At 42.8% G+C, this 15,603-nt stretch overlaps 1 protein-coding gene across 18 annotated transcripts in view; it reads right to left on the bottom strand.

The window, feature by feature from the left end:
- Positions 1-15,603, bottom strand: part of LOC110579734 (TLE family member 4, transcriptional corepressor) — a 143,072-nt gene that overhangs the window by 46,353 nt on the left and 81,116 nt on the right. The gene's annotated exons all lie outside the window — the stretch shown is intronic.

Here is a 15,603-nt window from a genome sequence, read left to right as displayed (position 1 = left end):
ATTATCAACTTAGAAAAATTTTTTGAAGTTCCTACTGTGTCATCTTGCCCCTGCTGTTATCATAGTCTAGGACACATAATTAAAATGAACATCTTGAAGGAAAAAGAAAGAACACCCTAAAATGAGATAAGGCACAAAAAGCACATGGCCCACTAAAAAACTGGGGCTTTTGCACAATAAAGTACTGCTATTAAATACTGAATAATCAAAATACTCCCAAATATTAAACAAAATTCACAATACCTCATTATATTTATCATATAATATTACCATAAGTTCTAGGTTCTGAGGAACCCAAGCAGTCACACAATCTGGTGGGAAACTGAGGTTGAGAGAGAATAGAGGGCACACCCAAGGTCGGGTAACAGAGCCGATTCTCTGACTCCCAATCCAGTGCTCATTCTACTATATCACCAGTTGGCTTTTTTTTCTTTCTATATATTTTATTTTATTTTTTTAAAGATTTTTTTTTTATTTGAGAGAGAGAGAGAGAGAGCACAGGGGGCGGGGCAAAGGGAGAGGGAGAAGCAGACTCCCCGCTGAGCAGGGAGCCCTGGGCTGGATCCCAAAACCCTGGGATCAAGACCTGAGCCTGAGCCAAAGGCAGACGCTTAACTGACTGAGCCACCAGGTGCCCCTTTACATATTTTATTTTAAAAAGTACCCTCAATGAGTTAGACTACTGAACCAAAATAGTTTCGTAGTAACAAAAGCAGTAATTTATTTACTTTATCTGTTGTGCCCTTTGCTGGAAAGACCTTGGAGAGTAAAAATAGTGAGGAATTCCATTAATTAGAGTCTCTAAAACATCAGTGGCAATTAACAGGCCATCAAATATGGCAGTAGACTAAAATGAGCATAAAATAGCATTTTGTTACGCCACTCTACGAGGGCAGCCCAGCTTTAGGCATCTTACAAAATGCCTGTGACTGGATCAGATCAAAGTGGCTGGTAGAGGATTCTAAGGCACATCTCTCTCTCCTCACCTCAGCTCCCTCATGTAAAGCTGAGAGTTATGTTTAAGAGAGAAGCAGAATGACTAATCAGGGTGGCATGGACAGTGCTTCTAAGGAACAAAAGAGGGATCCTGAAAATGATTAAAGCCCCCAGTCATAAATAGCTGGTAATGAGTATCCATTGTGGATTGACAGGATAGCCTGATATCACACACTATATTTTCATTTTAAATAAATAAATGTAGAATAAATGAAATTCTATCTCTATCTCTTAATTCGTTTCAAATGGATTCACAAATTGGCCCAAAAATGCTCTTGTCAAGCCATGGGCCCCAGTTTGGTATTCTGAAATTATAAATAAATCACCATCATATGTAGCCCCCAACTTAATTCTTCATGTTATCCTCAACAAATTCATACATCACTGCCATCAAGCATTCATTTCTCCTGTGACTCCTACCTAACTACCCCACCTTTTTTGTTCCAAGGTACCAAAGTCATCCTTTTTTGGAGGGAGGAGGGTAGCAGCAGAGGGAAGGAATGGACTGAAAAGGAAAACTCACAACAGTCCAAAGGGGCTTCTAAGTTAGGAAATACAAGTGGTCCCTCCTCAATCTGTGTCATAAATCTACAAAAGTCAGCTAATAAAAATTACAGCCAGAACACTGAAAACATGAGCACTGTTCATCAATTAAGGAATAAAACTAAGCATAAATGATTTAAAAATTACCAATTATCGCAGACACTTAAGTCGGGAAGTATTACTAAATGCAGTTAGTAATTGTATTTAAAGAAAAAAAAGGCAAAACTACCCTTGCTTCTCCATGAAAGAAAAAGGACAACAAACTGCAAAACCCAAATTAGGGAATACTATGACAGTAAGAGTATTTCTATTACCCTCCAACAAGCGGATGAGGCTACAAGTGAAACTCTGTCAGATCTTTCATCTGCATAAATTTCAATTAATCAGATAACAGATTCTGAGCTGTAAGAGGACGAGGATACATCTGTGGATATGAGACATTTACAGGAAAAACACACACAGAACTGTGGGATAACATTCCAAAATGCTGAGAAACAAAAATGGCCTCAAATCACCATTATTAAAAACACATGCCTTCCCCTAGTGAAGAGTTTACACTTGTAAGGACATGTGACAGGTAGGCCGCACGAATGAACACATCACAACAGTATTACTACAGGTGCAGAAAATCAGCATCTATTTGCTTTGGATTTCTGTGCATTTGACAGACAAGAAAGGAAGCAGCTCAGATACTATCACAGTTGTCTTCCTAAGTGGCAGGCATTTTGCTGGGTCTCCTCATATACGTCTCTAATCCTCACACTTAAAATCCCACACCCAGTAAGGCACGCCCAGATGAGATTTAAATTGACCCTCGTGTAGAGATGGAAAGGATGGGCTCTGGAGACTAACCTGGTTCTTTTTTTTTTTTCCATTTGTCCTCTCTTTTTTTTTTTTTTATTATTATGTTATGTTAATCACTACACATTACATCATTAGTTTTTGATGTAGTGTTCCATGATTCGTTGTTTGCGTATAACACCCAGTGCTCCATGCAGTACGTGCCCTCTTTAATACCCATCACCAGGCTAACCCATCCCCCAGCCCCCTCCCCTCTAGAACCCTCAGTTTGTTTCTCAGAGTCCATCGTCTCTCATGGTTCGTCTCCCCCTCCGATTTCCCCCACTTCATTTTTCCCTTCCTGCTATCTTCTTCTTCTTCTTTTTTTTTTTTTTAACATATAATGTATTATTTGTTTCAGAGGTACAGGTCTGTGTAAGACTGTTGAATCACAGACTAGCCTGGTTCTAATCAGCTCATCGGACAGATTACATTTCAGGTGACCGTGGGCAAGTCTCTTAGTCTTTGTGTCCCACTTTCTTCAGCCTGTTATGGCTAAAACCACAGGACGGCTGCAAGGTAAGGACCTACCCAGCACAGTAAATAAACACACCCTCAGTGCTGATTATTATTATTACCCAAGATCACAAAGCTAGCAGTTGGCCGAGTTGTTTCTAGAACCAATGACAGTGGCTACAAAGCCTGTGCTTCTTCACTCTATACTAAGCAGCCTTCAGGCAATTTTCATAAACATTGAGGAAAGCAACAGGCCACCTCCAGGAAGGGAAGCCTGAGGCATGTGTCATGTGAAGGGACAAGAGAAGGTGCAGGCAATTAAGAGCAAGATTCCAGGGCGATGGGCCCAGGGACAGCCAGAGGCAAGAGCCACCAACCAGAACTGCCCGGTCTACAAACCCATCCCTCTGAGGAAGGCATACACAGCCACGTTGGAAGGAATGCCACCAGAGCGCAGAGGCAAAAATGACTCACGTGACAATGACCATTCACTGTAACTGTATTTTGAGCCTATGTTTCATTTCACATTTACTCCATGTGAGCAAGTTGCGGCCTGAAGTTTTGGTGGCTGACGATGAGTAAACTGGGAATTATACTGCAACTTTAATTTTTTTTAGGGGAAAGTTATACATGCAACATTTTCTAGATATAAAAATAAAAAACTAAAATATGCAAAGTAGGGAATCAGACAGAAACATTTCATTTGGGGTGGAATCCTCCCACAAAAGCAAATGCTTTGATATGGACCTATGCACAGAATTATCTGGAAGGAAAACTGCACTTTAAAAAATCATACAGTATATTCCCAAGGTAAACAAACGTTTTTGCAATCACTTACTGCCAATTCATATATATGGATTCCAGGAGGTATATCATGAAGGAAAAACCTCCAAAGACTAACCCACATTATTTTGCCTTAATGGAACTGGGTACGTTCAGTACTGTTTTAAGTAAGTGGACTATTGGTTGGGGTCTAGAAACTGTTTGGTTATAGGGATTTTTTGTTGTAATGATATTTGTTATAATCAGATTTGATTTGTACATCTCCCGAAACAAATGTTGTGACAAACATAAAAAAAAAAAAAAAATCAGGATCTCAGCCCAACAAAACTAGCTCTTTAAAAATTTCATTCCTTCTTGGATGCAAAGACTGTACAATTCTCTCTGATATTTATTCTGAATATTTCAGTGATGTATCCTGCGCATTTTTGAAAGCCAAAGGCACATGATTTATAACAGGGTTTCTGAAACTGTGCCCTTTTCACTGGTTGCTGGCATTTAAAGCATGTTTTCACACATCTTGCAATGTTCTAAGACGATCCAAATTGATTGGAATTACATTTTTCAAGCATTTTTAATTGAGTCCCTGGGCTGAGAGTGTTCTACTCCCCACCTGGCCTCACTTGCACTTATTTCTGTAGCAGAAGTCTAATCGTGGCTGAAGAAAAGTTTCCACTTAATCAAGTCCTTCTTCATAGGGTTTTCTGAGCTAGAGTATATTCCTTTCCTTATCTTTTAAATAAATCTCTACAAAGAAACACAGTTGGTGTTCAGTTTTGATAACCAGAGAAATGTGAATCCCTCTTAATCAAATTTCAAACCTGAGCTAATAAGCACTCAAAAGTGGCATTTCAGGTGGGAGAAATAAAAAGAGTGACTCAAGAATTCTCAAGTACAGCTGACTCACATAGGATTCTTGAGCCTTTGTGGAGATATGACTTTCCTAAAAACAAAGGTTTGGTGAGTGGTAAGAATGGGCTGCCCCCCAAATAGCAGGACCTGGCGCCCAGGTCCCCTGCTTCACAGTGAAAACAGATTACCCAGGAAGATGGCTCTGAGGATCTGGATGAGGAAATGTAATTCTCTTCTCAAAGAGTCATTTCAAAAACACCTTCTAAAGCTTTGTGAGACTAGCCGAGGCCCCTGGGGGGAAGCTGAAATCTGACCTGCTCAGATGCCCCTCACTGCCCATCCCCCGTGGGAGACCTGGCTATGCCAAAACTCTCCCCAGAAGGGCAAGCAGCACCCAGTGCCTAGGTGTCATCTTGCTCTCCAGGACTCTGGCCCTTTTCTCATTCCTATTAAGAAAATGTGGCATTTGCTTGAATCCTGGTATGACACCGAGTGATCTGAATTCACATCCTAGGGGCCCTCTCCCCACAATAGGAGGGGTCAGCACCCCAGATGCTGCAAACATCCTTTTCCCCCTCAGATGCACCCCAGCCTGCCCAAAGCCCAGACCAAGAGGGACTCTCGTGGCCTCGTGAGATTGCTCTGTTAAGTCAGCCTGAAGAAAAGGAGCTGCAAATCAATCCATATTATAGCGCAGGGATGTGTGTTCCCTCCCCAAACAGCCAACCTTATTGACAGGGATTAGGTGTCTGAGTAGTAAAATAATGAAAAGCAGCAAAAGTCTCTCCTGCTCGACAAGCATCTATTGGGTATACTCCCTCTCCCCACACAATTAGTGGAACGGTTTACAGCACTGAAGGGAGAAGTCCATTTTACAGATAATCTGACATGAAAATAAAAGAGGTTCTCTATGAAACGCAAGGTAACCTGCGGGACCGCGGTCCTCAGGCCACTCCTTCAGCGCTGGTAAGGCTAGTCCGTGCCACCAGCAGAAGCACACTGCGCCGCCGGCCCAGCAGGGGAATGTCTTTTAAAATGAGGATTTAGGGGCGCCTGGGTGGCTCAGTCGTTAAGCGTCTGCCTTCGGCTCAGGTCATGATCCCAGGGTCCTGGGATCGAGCCCCACATCGGGCTCCCTGCTCTGCCGGGAGCCTGCTTCTTCCTCTCCCACTCCCTCTGCTTGTGTTCCCTCTCTCTCTGTGTCTCTCTCTGTCAAATAAATCAATAAAATCTTTAAAAAATAAAATAAAATGAGGATTTAGACTGACAGGAACCCACAAGGTTCTCCCGGTTTGGTCTCCAATTTCATCTATTATGAGTGGCATGTGGTTTTGCTGTAAACTACATAAAAAGTCACGCTCTCAGCTGAGGTTGAACTCTCCCGAAACACAAAATCCCCTTTGGAATTAAATATGTGCTCAGATCAGCTAAAGTTAATTCTCAACCATCTGCACGTACAAGATCCATTTTGTAGATTTTCTGCAGCAAAATTTTAATCCCAGAATTATTTCCCCCACAGCCTAACACATTTCTAGTTTGCTGCTTTCTGCTGTCAGTCTGGTGTTTGCTTGTGGAATGCAAGTTGATTTAAATATTAACTCCCAAAAGAAAAAATGAAACCAAGTTATCTTCAAATTATCCATATTGTGCGCTAAACAAACATTAACGGTAAGATTCACTGGGCACCTACTAAGTGTTAGGCACCCCTGAAAATTTACCCTTACCCACCTCCCCCCACTAGGGCCCCGTTACAGTAACCAGGACAGAGAGAAGGAGGTTGCCTAAAGTCACAAGGCTGGTAAATGGCAGAGGGCAGTGTGTGAACCCAGGCCCTCTAATCCCAGAGCTTAAGTTTGTAACCAGTATCCCTAGCACTGTTTTTCACCTGCAGGCTGGTTATAGAGTTCACAGTGTGTCACACGCACAGATGTGGACAGGTCCCAACACACATTAGCTTCCCAGTATGAAGAAATGTGGTTCAAACAGTGTACAAAGAGCCACCTTGAGTCACCCTTTATGAGGATGTTATTTCAGCTTTAAGAGCACAGCAGACATGAATGAGGGGTGGGAAAGGAGGAGGAGGGAAGACCAACGCAGAGCTGTCTGTAAAACAGGTCTCTTCCAAAATACGCTTTTCCACCTGTGGGCCCCCGCCACCGCCTGAGGGGCGCAGGGGACCCGTCTACTTGTCTTGGCCTAAGTCAATTTCTCTTGAACTCACTCCTTTCGCTGGTGAGCCGTTTACTGTGTTTTTGCCCAGGTTCTTATAATTTTGGAGTCATGCTGAGTCAAGTCTGTGGAGGCTAGGTCTCTCTCTTTTCTTCTTCCAGCTTGTTAACAACGACAAACTTCTTGCCTTGCTGTCTTTTCAAGTTTTCTAACCTGCGTGAAGCCCCCGCCCCCTCCCTTGACGACTAACCTCTGTCATAACCTCTGTCAGAGGCGTCAACTGCTCAGTCCCATGGATGCATCTATTCCCACTCAATACCAGTCCTTTCAGGGATTTCTTCCTCATGAACTTCACATCTAGGTCCCTGCACTCGATCACCTAGTAATGAAATAAGCAAAATATCACCTATGAGTTGAAGCCTGGAGAGCATTTATCTTGCAGTTCTTTTTGGCAAACGGCAGAGCACTGTCACGCGATGCATACCACCGTCTCCTTTCACTCATAAAGTCGCCTCCCCTGCTCAAATGGTTACTACTCTCTAGGACCAGAGGTGCCGCAAAGATTAAAATGATCGAACATTCCCACTGTTAGCATAAACTCGGTAAATTTCCATTCTTTCCCATTCTAATTCCTTAAGAGTCGGTCACATGAGGTACTGGAACCGAAGAACAACAACTACACAAAGGTACCATCCATTCTTTTTGTCACTATCAGGGGAGGGAAATCCAAAGGAGAATGGAACACAGAAGAGGAAGCACCAGCCTCTTGGCCCAACAGTGAAGCAGTGCCGACCAAAGGAGGTCTTAATGAAGGTGCCCAAAGCGCTTCAAACGGAAATTAAAGACCAAACACACAAAGGCATGGCTTAATTTTTATGAACACTCACATACATTTTTAGTAAACCTTTCAATTCATCATATCACTGAAATGCACTGCCCCAGAAGGCATTTTAACTTCCTAAATACAGTTTCTGTCTATCCTTGCTCAAGTTTTATGAACATTTCTCTGGCCTCATGAGGTATTCCAAATCCTTTACTTGCCATCATCAACCGCATGGTGGTCAGGTATGCTGGTTGGTGCTTTTAGACAACTCTCATAGACCTATTCTGGTGAATTCTTTAGAGAAACCTTTCTCCCGAGCACACCTACCACCTCCACCAACCACCTGGGCACTGAAAACACACTCCACAGCTTTCGAGTCAATACGCAAAGGGAACTTCCACGTTCAGATATTTTAAAGGGAGAAATATGCATACAATCCTCAGCCCAGAAGACTTTATATTTTTTTTTTAAAGATTTTATTTATTTGAGAGAGAGAGAATGAGAGAGAGCACATGAGAGGGGGGAGGGCCAGAGGGAGAAGCAGACTCCCTGCCGAGCAGGGAGCCCGATGCGGGACTCGATCCAGGAACTCCAGGATCATGACCTGAGCCGAAGGCAGTCGCTTAACCAACTGAGCCACCCAGGCGCCCGAAGACTTTATATTTTGGGTTGTGACAGGGAAAATACATGCACAAATGAAGCCCGAGGAAGACCAAATGCAAAATGAAATCATCGAGCAGAAGGACAGCAGCTTCTCCAGCACTCAATCATTTTCAGTCACACTATGTTGTCCGGTAACCTGCATTGATAATTCCTCATGAATAAAATGCCAGCATTATCATCAGCAGCTATGTTGTTGACATGCTTTTGCTATTTCACTCAAAATACCATTAATTTTCTGGCTTCACAACAGCTGAGCTACTCCTCATTTGAATATACAAAAGAGTATTTTGTTTAAACCAAATTAAAAGCGTTCCAGTAAATGACTTCCATTTTGCTAGCTATACTATTTTAGCATATACTGTTTTTCTTAATCCTCCCTAACTCAACGTCACGTCTGTCATCTCCCCAATCCAAAATATTTCCAGTATTGAAAATGTCTTTCTTTTCCCCCAAGTTGGGAAGGGGGAATCCAGAAACTGACGATCTGTGTTATAGCATTCCCGACCGGCAAAACATCTGAAGGGCAGTAAGTCTAGTGTGGCTTTTTAAAGGTTGTAAGACATGGTGGCCTGAAAAGAAAACTAGACAGACACACACACACACACACACCCCCACACCCACACACACACCACCTTCCATTTCGCATCTAGATAAGTTCCGACAGCACCCATTTAAGTCGGAATGAAAACCTCTACTCCTGCCAAGCCCTCCTGGCATCTCACCACTTTATTTGTTCCCATTTGTATCTAATGCTTTTGTCAACAGTTCAACAAAAGTCAAAGCAAACAACCCACTGCAAACACTGGGGGTAACAGCAACAAGCATGAATCCTTCACAATTATCCAGCCCAGCTGCTCCAAAGCTCTTCCGGGCTGCTTTCATTTACAACAGTGTCAACAAAAGGCTGAAACCCAATAACGAGATGGGTCAATATGGCCACTGTATACCCTCTGCAGGAAGAAACACTGTGCTCCTCCTTTGCTGCTTCAGCAAACATGTAGAATAATTCAGTTAGACGGACAAGTGCTTGTCTAATCATTTGTTATGTGAATTATTCAATGACTTCCCCGTAAACTACTAAACAGGGCTCTTCAAATATTTCTTCGGCACTCCCAGCTGTCCGACTGCAGAAGCACATAAAGGAACAAAAGCGGATGAAAACAGAAATCATGACCCACGTTAGTTCCCGGTGATAATCTCTAGTCTAAGAAACCCAAGTCTTTACAACTAATCCTTTTGGGTCTACCCTTGCCTAGTATTGTCACTATAGGCCTAAGCTTCACTATGACCCAGCCGGGGGTGGGGCCGAGCAGACAGCCACGCACTCAGCCATTCAGGGCAACCCACGACCAACCGGGGCGCTCCACTGCCTTTTACCTTGTTCAACTTTAAAAGCGCCCCCCTCCCACCCCCCGCCTTGCATAACCACTGCCGACAGGTATAATATGCATTTACGATTTTTAATGGAGCATTTTAAAAGCATAATTAGAAATGTATTAACGAGCTACAAAGCATAGTTCAGAAGTACCTGTTCCTAAAAGACTGTATTTTAGAACATCAATGCCCTGGCCTAATCTGGTAAAAATGCTGACGTTTATTTAAGGAAGAATTACTTTGAGATGTAACCATTCCAAATCCCTGCTTTCCTTTCTTTCCTCTTAAACGTATGGCTTGTGAAATCATACATAAACCAAACAGCCTGGCAAGAGGGAACCCTGACCAGGGTCTGGGCCCTCATCCAGCTGAACGCCTCCCTCAGGACCGAAGGGACACGGCCCCACACACTCCCTGCCTCTAGGCCCTGGGTTGGGCACCAGGACCCTGCATTCCCGACCCTCATATGCAGGGTTTACCCAAGTCTTTCTGGAGCCCCCCAAGGGTAGACCAAGCTGAGGGTTTGAGCACACCTGGACCTGAGGGCAACCACTGGTGTGCAACAAAGCTTTGAAGTGAGAGCTGGGGTATCTACTACAAGAGCACAGATGAGGGCCCTGGCGGTTCCAGCAATGAACTCCAAGGGGCCTGAGCACTGTAAATTCAATCCTGGCCTTTCAGATAATCGTGAAGGTATATTTATTAACTGGATTTGTAACTCTTAAAGAATCAGACAGATGGTATGAGGGCCCCCATTTGTACTCTTTCCCAGGCCCCACAAATGTGAGGGGTAGGCCCAACAGGAAGCCAGCATGCCATTTCGGGACCCTGTCTTTTGACAGCACTTCTACACCAAACTTTCCACTGCAATGCATCAGAAAACCATGCGAGAATTTTTTCCCTTAGAAACTCTTTGGTTTTTTTTACAGATCCAGGTATGATCCACCACAGGAACGAAAGTACTGATTTTATTTCTATAAACACATTAAAAACATAAAATGTTAAAGAGTTCAAAATAAAACTCAAGGATTATGCTGTTTGCTAAGCTAGTCCATACAGTAAGGATAAAATATCTGAATGCTAGAGACAGACCTTTTCCCTTCTAGATTATTTGTGTTCGCTTTCCTCTTCCAGCCTTCAAACAGCCAGATTATAAAATTACTGCTTGTAACTCACTTGATCAAACACAGGTGAAGGAAACAGCAGACTCAAACTCACGTCTGCTCACGACAGCCAGCGTACTCACTGCCATTTATTACATCCCTGTAGGAGTCTCACTTCTTACCAGAAGTGTCTAAGAATTTTTAGTTCTTGGCATAAAGAATTGTGCTTTCAAAACCAAATACTAGACCAGGACATGAAAAGCAACTTGAGAATTCTGCTTCCTCCTAAAGGTCTTTAATAACCCCTGTAACTGTTGTATTTTCTGAGGCTGGCTTCCAGTATCAACTAGAAGGCTGGTAACTTTAAAAAAGATTCTTGAAGAAAAAATAAAAAGATCCTTGAAAGAAGACAATTTCTTCTGAACTGAAATGGGGCTATTTACTGGGAGCAGCAACAGGCAACTTTTTTTAATCAGAGAAACCACCTGAAAAGCAAGTTGAGGGGGTTCGAACACCCACAAGTCCAATGATAGAACCTTTTAGCCTACAGTCCAGCTGTTCTGCTGATTCCTACAAAACACTACCTGACGACGAGTAAAAAAGCGCACACCACCATCAGGGCTGGGCATCTGCAGAATGTTGCCACTGGTACTGCTGTCAGCGTTTGCTAAAGGTTCCAGGTTTGCATGTATTTGCACATCAGTCCTGGCAGCTTCCTGGGAAGACTGCCTTCAAAAGCTGTCCTCTGATCACCATAAACTAGTATTTAAAAGAATTCAGGACTACCCGGGAGCTCAGGGAAATGAAGAGAAACCATCCATTAATATATTTGATTCTACTCAGAAGGCAGCACATCTCAGTTCCATACTTTAATAGGAAAACAATTTGAGGGAAGGGATTGTATCTAATGTTTACCATGCACCCCCCCAAAGACCCAGGTCAGGCCTATTTGCCCTCCAGCTGCCAAATCAATACCTACCATCTTTGCATATTTTATTTAGGCTGCATTGCTCAATTTTCAAGTTCATGTATCAACACCAACAGGTTTCAAAGTCAGGAACCACTAAAACAGTAATTTGGGGTTAGTTGTCTAAAGAAAATCAGGAAAATCGCTCAGCCTCAGAGGTTCAGCTGTGCCTCTTGAGTATCTAAAGGAAACATACACACTGACAGTTCTTCCTACTCAAATGACCCTCAATATTAAAGACAAGCAAATCATAGACGGACTAGCATGTTCCACGGACTTTTGTCTTAATACACTTATTAAAGCAATTCTTCTCCCTACAAACTAAACACACAGACTACATCCAACACAGGGCACTTCATATGTAATATTCTTCTTTCATTCCTCCCCAGGGAGGAAAAAGGGTTGACCCATAAGGAAGAACAGAGAGAGGGAGACCAAAAAAGGGGAGAGGAAGAAAAAAGGAAGAGGAGAAGGGAACTGAAAATGACAAGGGTGAGCAAACCCGTTTACAAGTGAGCATCTGGCGCTGACAGGAGGAACTGAGCACAGTCTGAGGATCGGCGCTACCGTATGGAGGGAGGGCGCCAGTTCGAAAATGGGAGGAACTGAAGACAATCCTGTTAGGAGTGGGGAGTAACTTAGCTAACCAAAGTATTATTCCTGGATACCTCGCTCTTTAATTTTCTATTAGTCATAGTTTGCTCCATTTTCCCAAGGGCAAAAATGTTACCAACTTAGTTTAGAATTTCCTAAATAAGGACGGACTAGGCTACTACCAGATTTTATTATGAAAACAGATTCCAGCCTAAGCACCCAATTCAGGAGCCTCCCTCTGACTAGCCCAATATGGTTTGGTTATAATCCCCAGGCCGAAATTGGGCCTGGGGACTGGGGCAAGGGTGTGGGACAACTCAGAGACCTTTCAAGTCCTGACCACTGTGGTAGAAACACAAGTGATTATTTCAATTTTCTCCACAAAGATTATTTTTTCAGGGCAGCCCAATAAACCCAATAATGCCCAGATTTACTAGAAAATTTTTTATTCATTTCCCCATGCACCAGAAAGTAAGCTAGTAACATCCCACCGAGAGTGCTGTCAGGCCAAATCCCTCCACTGCTGAATGCACTACCAGGATAAATCTGCCTTCACTTGCCATTCCACCATCCACTTTAGGGCAAGACCCTGGGGACTGCTCCAGATTACCCCCTCCACACACAGTGTCACAGGCACAAGCCCGAGTGGCCCAATCAGTGCCAAGAAAAGAACAAACTAAAAAAGATTAATTCACAGATGTTCATGCATTTCACATACACTGTGCCCCATGGTCCGTTGCTAGGGCAACGGGAGACCACCAGTGCGAGCTTTATTGGCTTTATGAAGTGCGTCTCGGGGACTATAGTCCGAGAAATGCTGAATAATAATAGTGTGGCTTTTCTGAAGCCTTGTTTTGTGCTTATCCACATTTAACCTTCCAAGTATTATAAAGAGGCATCGTTATGCACAGCCTTCAAACCCCCCCACCACCATCACCACCAAACCGCCTCAACTCTCTATCTAGAAACATTAAAATGCATCTCTTGGGGGTCCATTTTGGGAAGATCCACGTGAAACTGCTCAACCAGTTCCACTAGGGAAAAAAGAGACCTACGACCATTTAAAGATCACTATAAATATTAGTGCAGCTGACCACATCAACAATTTCTGAACAGAACAGAAGCTACTACAAAACCAAAACGTGCACATGCCCCTTATTTTCTGTGCATGGGAAAGAACCTTGCTTTTGAACATCACAGTCGGTTTTAACCAGAAGAACAGCAGGAGCAGCAAGCCTTACTGGTCCAAAGTCTCTTCCTCTCTAACAGAACTTTTCTGTGACGATGGGAATGTTGCATACCTGCACCGGGATGGCAGCCACGTGCAGCCACTGAGCACATGAAGTGCGGCTAGTGCAACAGAGAAACTAGTTTTTAAATTCTATTTCATTTTAACAAATTTAAATTTAAAATGCCTCATGTGGCCAGTGGCTACCGTATTCACACAGTTTTAGAGGCTTACCAAGACAACTAGGTACATTTTTAAAAGTTCACAAAATGCTGTCTCTTTATGCTTTTAGTTTCTGCTTAATTAACACAAATATAACTCCAAGTAAATATACACAGAACACTATTCAGGACTGGCGGTCGCTCACTGTGCTGGCTCCAAACAGCCCCCAGCCGTGGCCTAATCAGCTGGGTTCTTTGTCCAACAGGCCCAGGGATGAAGACTGACTTCCCCCTCTTCCCCCACCCCCCACCCCCCCCCCCCCCCCACCCCAGTCCAGGGTGGGAGGTTAAAATCACAAATGTCACAACTCTCAGAGCAGTAGCACAGATCAAGTGTTAATCTAAAGGGAAGGGGTGGGTGAGGGGGAGAATACAGGCTGGCTGGGCAAGGGAGGATCTGGAATGAAGAGGAGAAAAATAAAGCCAGTGAATAGATCAATAGAAGCAACAGCTTACATTCAGATTCACAGGAGAAAGAACACACCGAGACAATCATTTCCTGGGAAAAGCTCAAGCCTAATGAGAATTTACTCTGCTCCTTTATGTGACAACCAGCCCTTTTGTGGCCCGGGCTTCCTGACTGACAGGAACCCAGGGCCCCTTAATAAGATTTCCATATTATTTCCAACACCTGCCCAGAAGTTATTTGTTTACATTGAAGGAGGCAAGATTCTCAAATCAGACATCTGCTTCTAGTCCAGGCATATCTTAGGAAACCATCTAGAAAGCAGCTTTGTTACCATGGTGACATTTTTATTTTCCGCCTTTAGTTGGCTCAAAACATTAGCATTTCCAATTTTATTTTGTTGTTCAAAAGGCCAAATGTCGCTCAAGAAAACAGAAGTTTAAAGAAAGATAAATGAAGAGAATACTCAAAAATTTCTACAATTAAAATGACCATAAGAAAGAAATAAAAATGAGGTGTTATTACATAGCCTACTGGTCTCTCTCATTGGGTGGCATCACTAACCTGTTTACCTCCCCCCTCCTATATCTGAATACTCAGCAACTTGAAAAGTACCAATTTTGAAAGACAGATTCAAGAATCCTTAGGGTGTGATACAATTAAATAATGAGTCCATTTCCATGAAAAAGAATTCCTCTTGCTCACCCTATCACCATCTTTGAAAGCTCACTTACAACAATAATACTTAAGACATTTTAACTTCCACCCCACTGCAATTCAGTACAAGGGTGGGGGGTGTGAAGGACAGGAAAGCATAAGCTTTTCTAGAACATTTAGAGGTTGAGGTTGAGGAGGGGATGGAATATTCAACAGCGAGGGGAAAAAAATAGATTATGTGGGAGCGGGCTCCATACAAGTGTATGCGACTGTTTTCCTTGGGGCTGAAGCTCAATTACGAGCATTGGGGATCCCATGGGTGGGGGAGGAGGGTGCTTTATCACCAACTACAACTATCACAAATAAACAGGAATATAAGTTACAATACTAGTAAGGGAAGCCCAAAATGTTTTTTATAGCACTATAATTTACTACAGGCAGAAATAATTTGGACTGGTTCTGAGTAATGAATCCAATGAAGTTAAAGTAACAGTCCTTTGGTTCGATTTTTAGATTCAAAGTAAAACAACTAAGTATTCAACTCTAAGATTTAAAGTTTTGATTTGACAGATCTAAGCAGCATTTAGTCTTGAAATATGATTTTATTACTTTCATTTAATGGCAAGCTTATTTCAAAGAATCTAAAATTCTTGCAGAAAGTACTACTCTGCCCTCAGCTTCCTTTCTAGCCCTCTTTCATGAGACCCAAACTGTGTTCAATCCTGTCCCACAGCAGCTGCCATGGTGATAATTAGATAGGATTCCTCCTGACGTCTAAAAATACAACCCTTAGTGATGGCCCCCAGGCATAGGGAGCCTTTAACCTAAAAGATACATGAATTACTTCAAAACACCAAAGAACAAAATACATAAGTTGGATATATAAGTAAATGAAATCATTACCAGCAGAAATGATTCAAGAAAGCTTGAG

The sequence above is a fragment of the Neomonachus schauinslandi genome, chromosome 13, assembly GCF_002201575.2.
Source record: "Neomonachus schauinslandi chromosome 13, ASM220157v2, whole genome shotgun sequence".
NCBI classification, from domain to species: Eukaryota; Metazoa; Chordata; class Mammalia; order Carnivora; family Phocidae; genus Neomonachus; species Neomonachus schauinslandi.
This window is presented reverse-complemented; position numbering and strand designations above follow the sequence as displayed.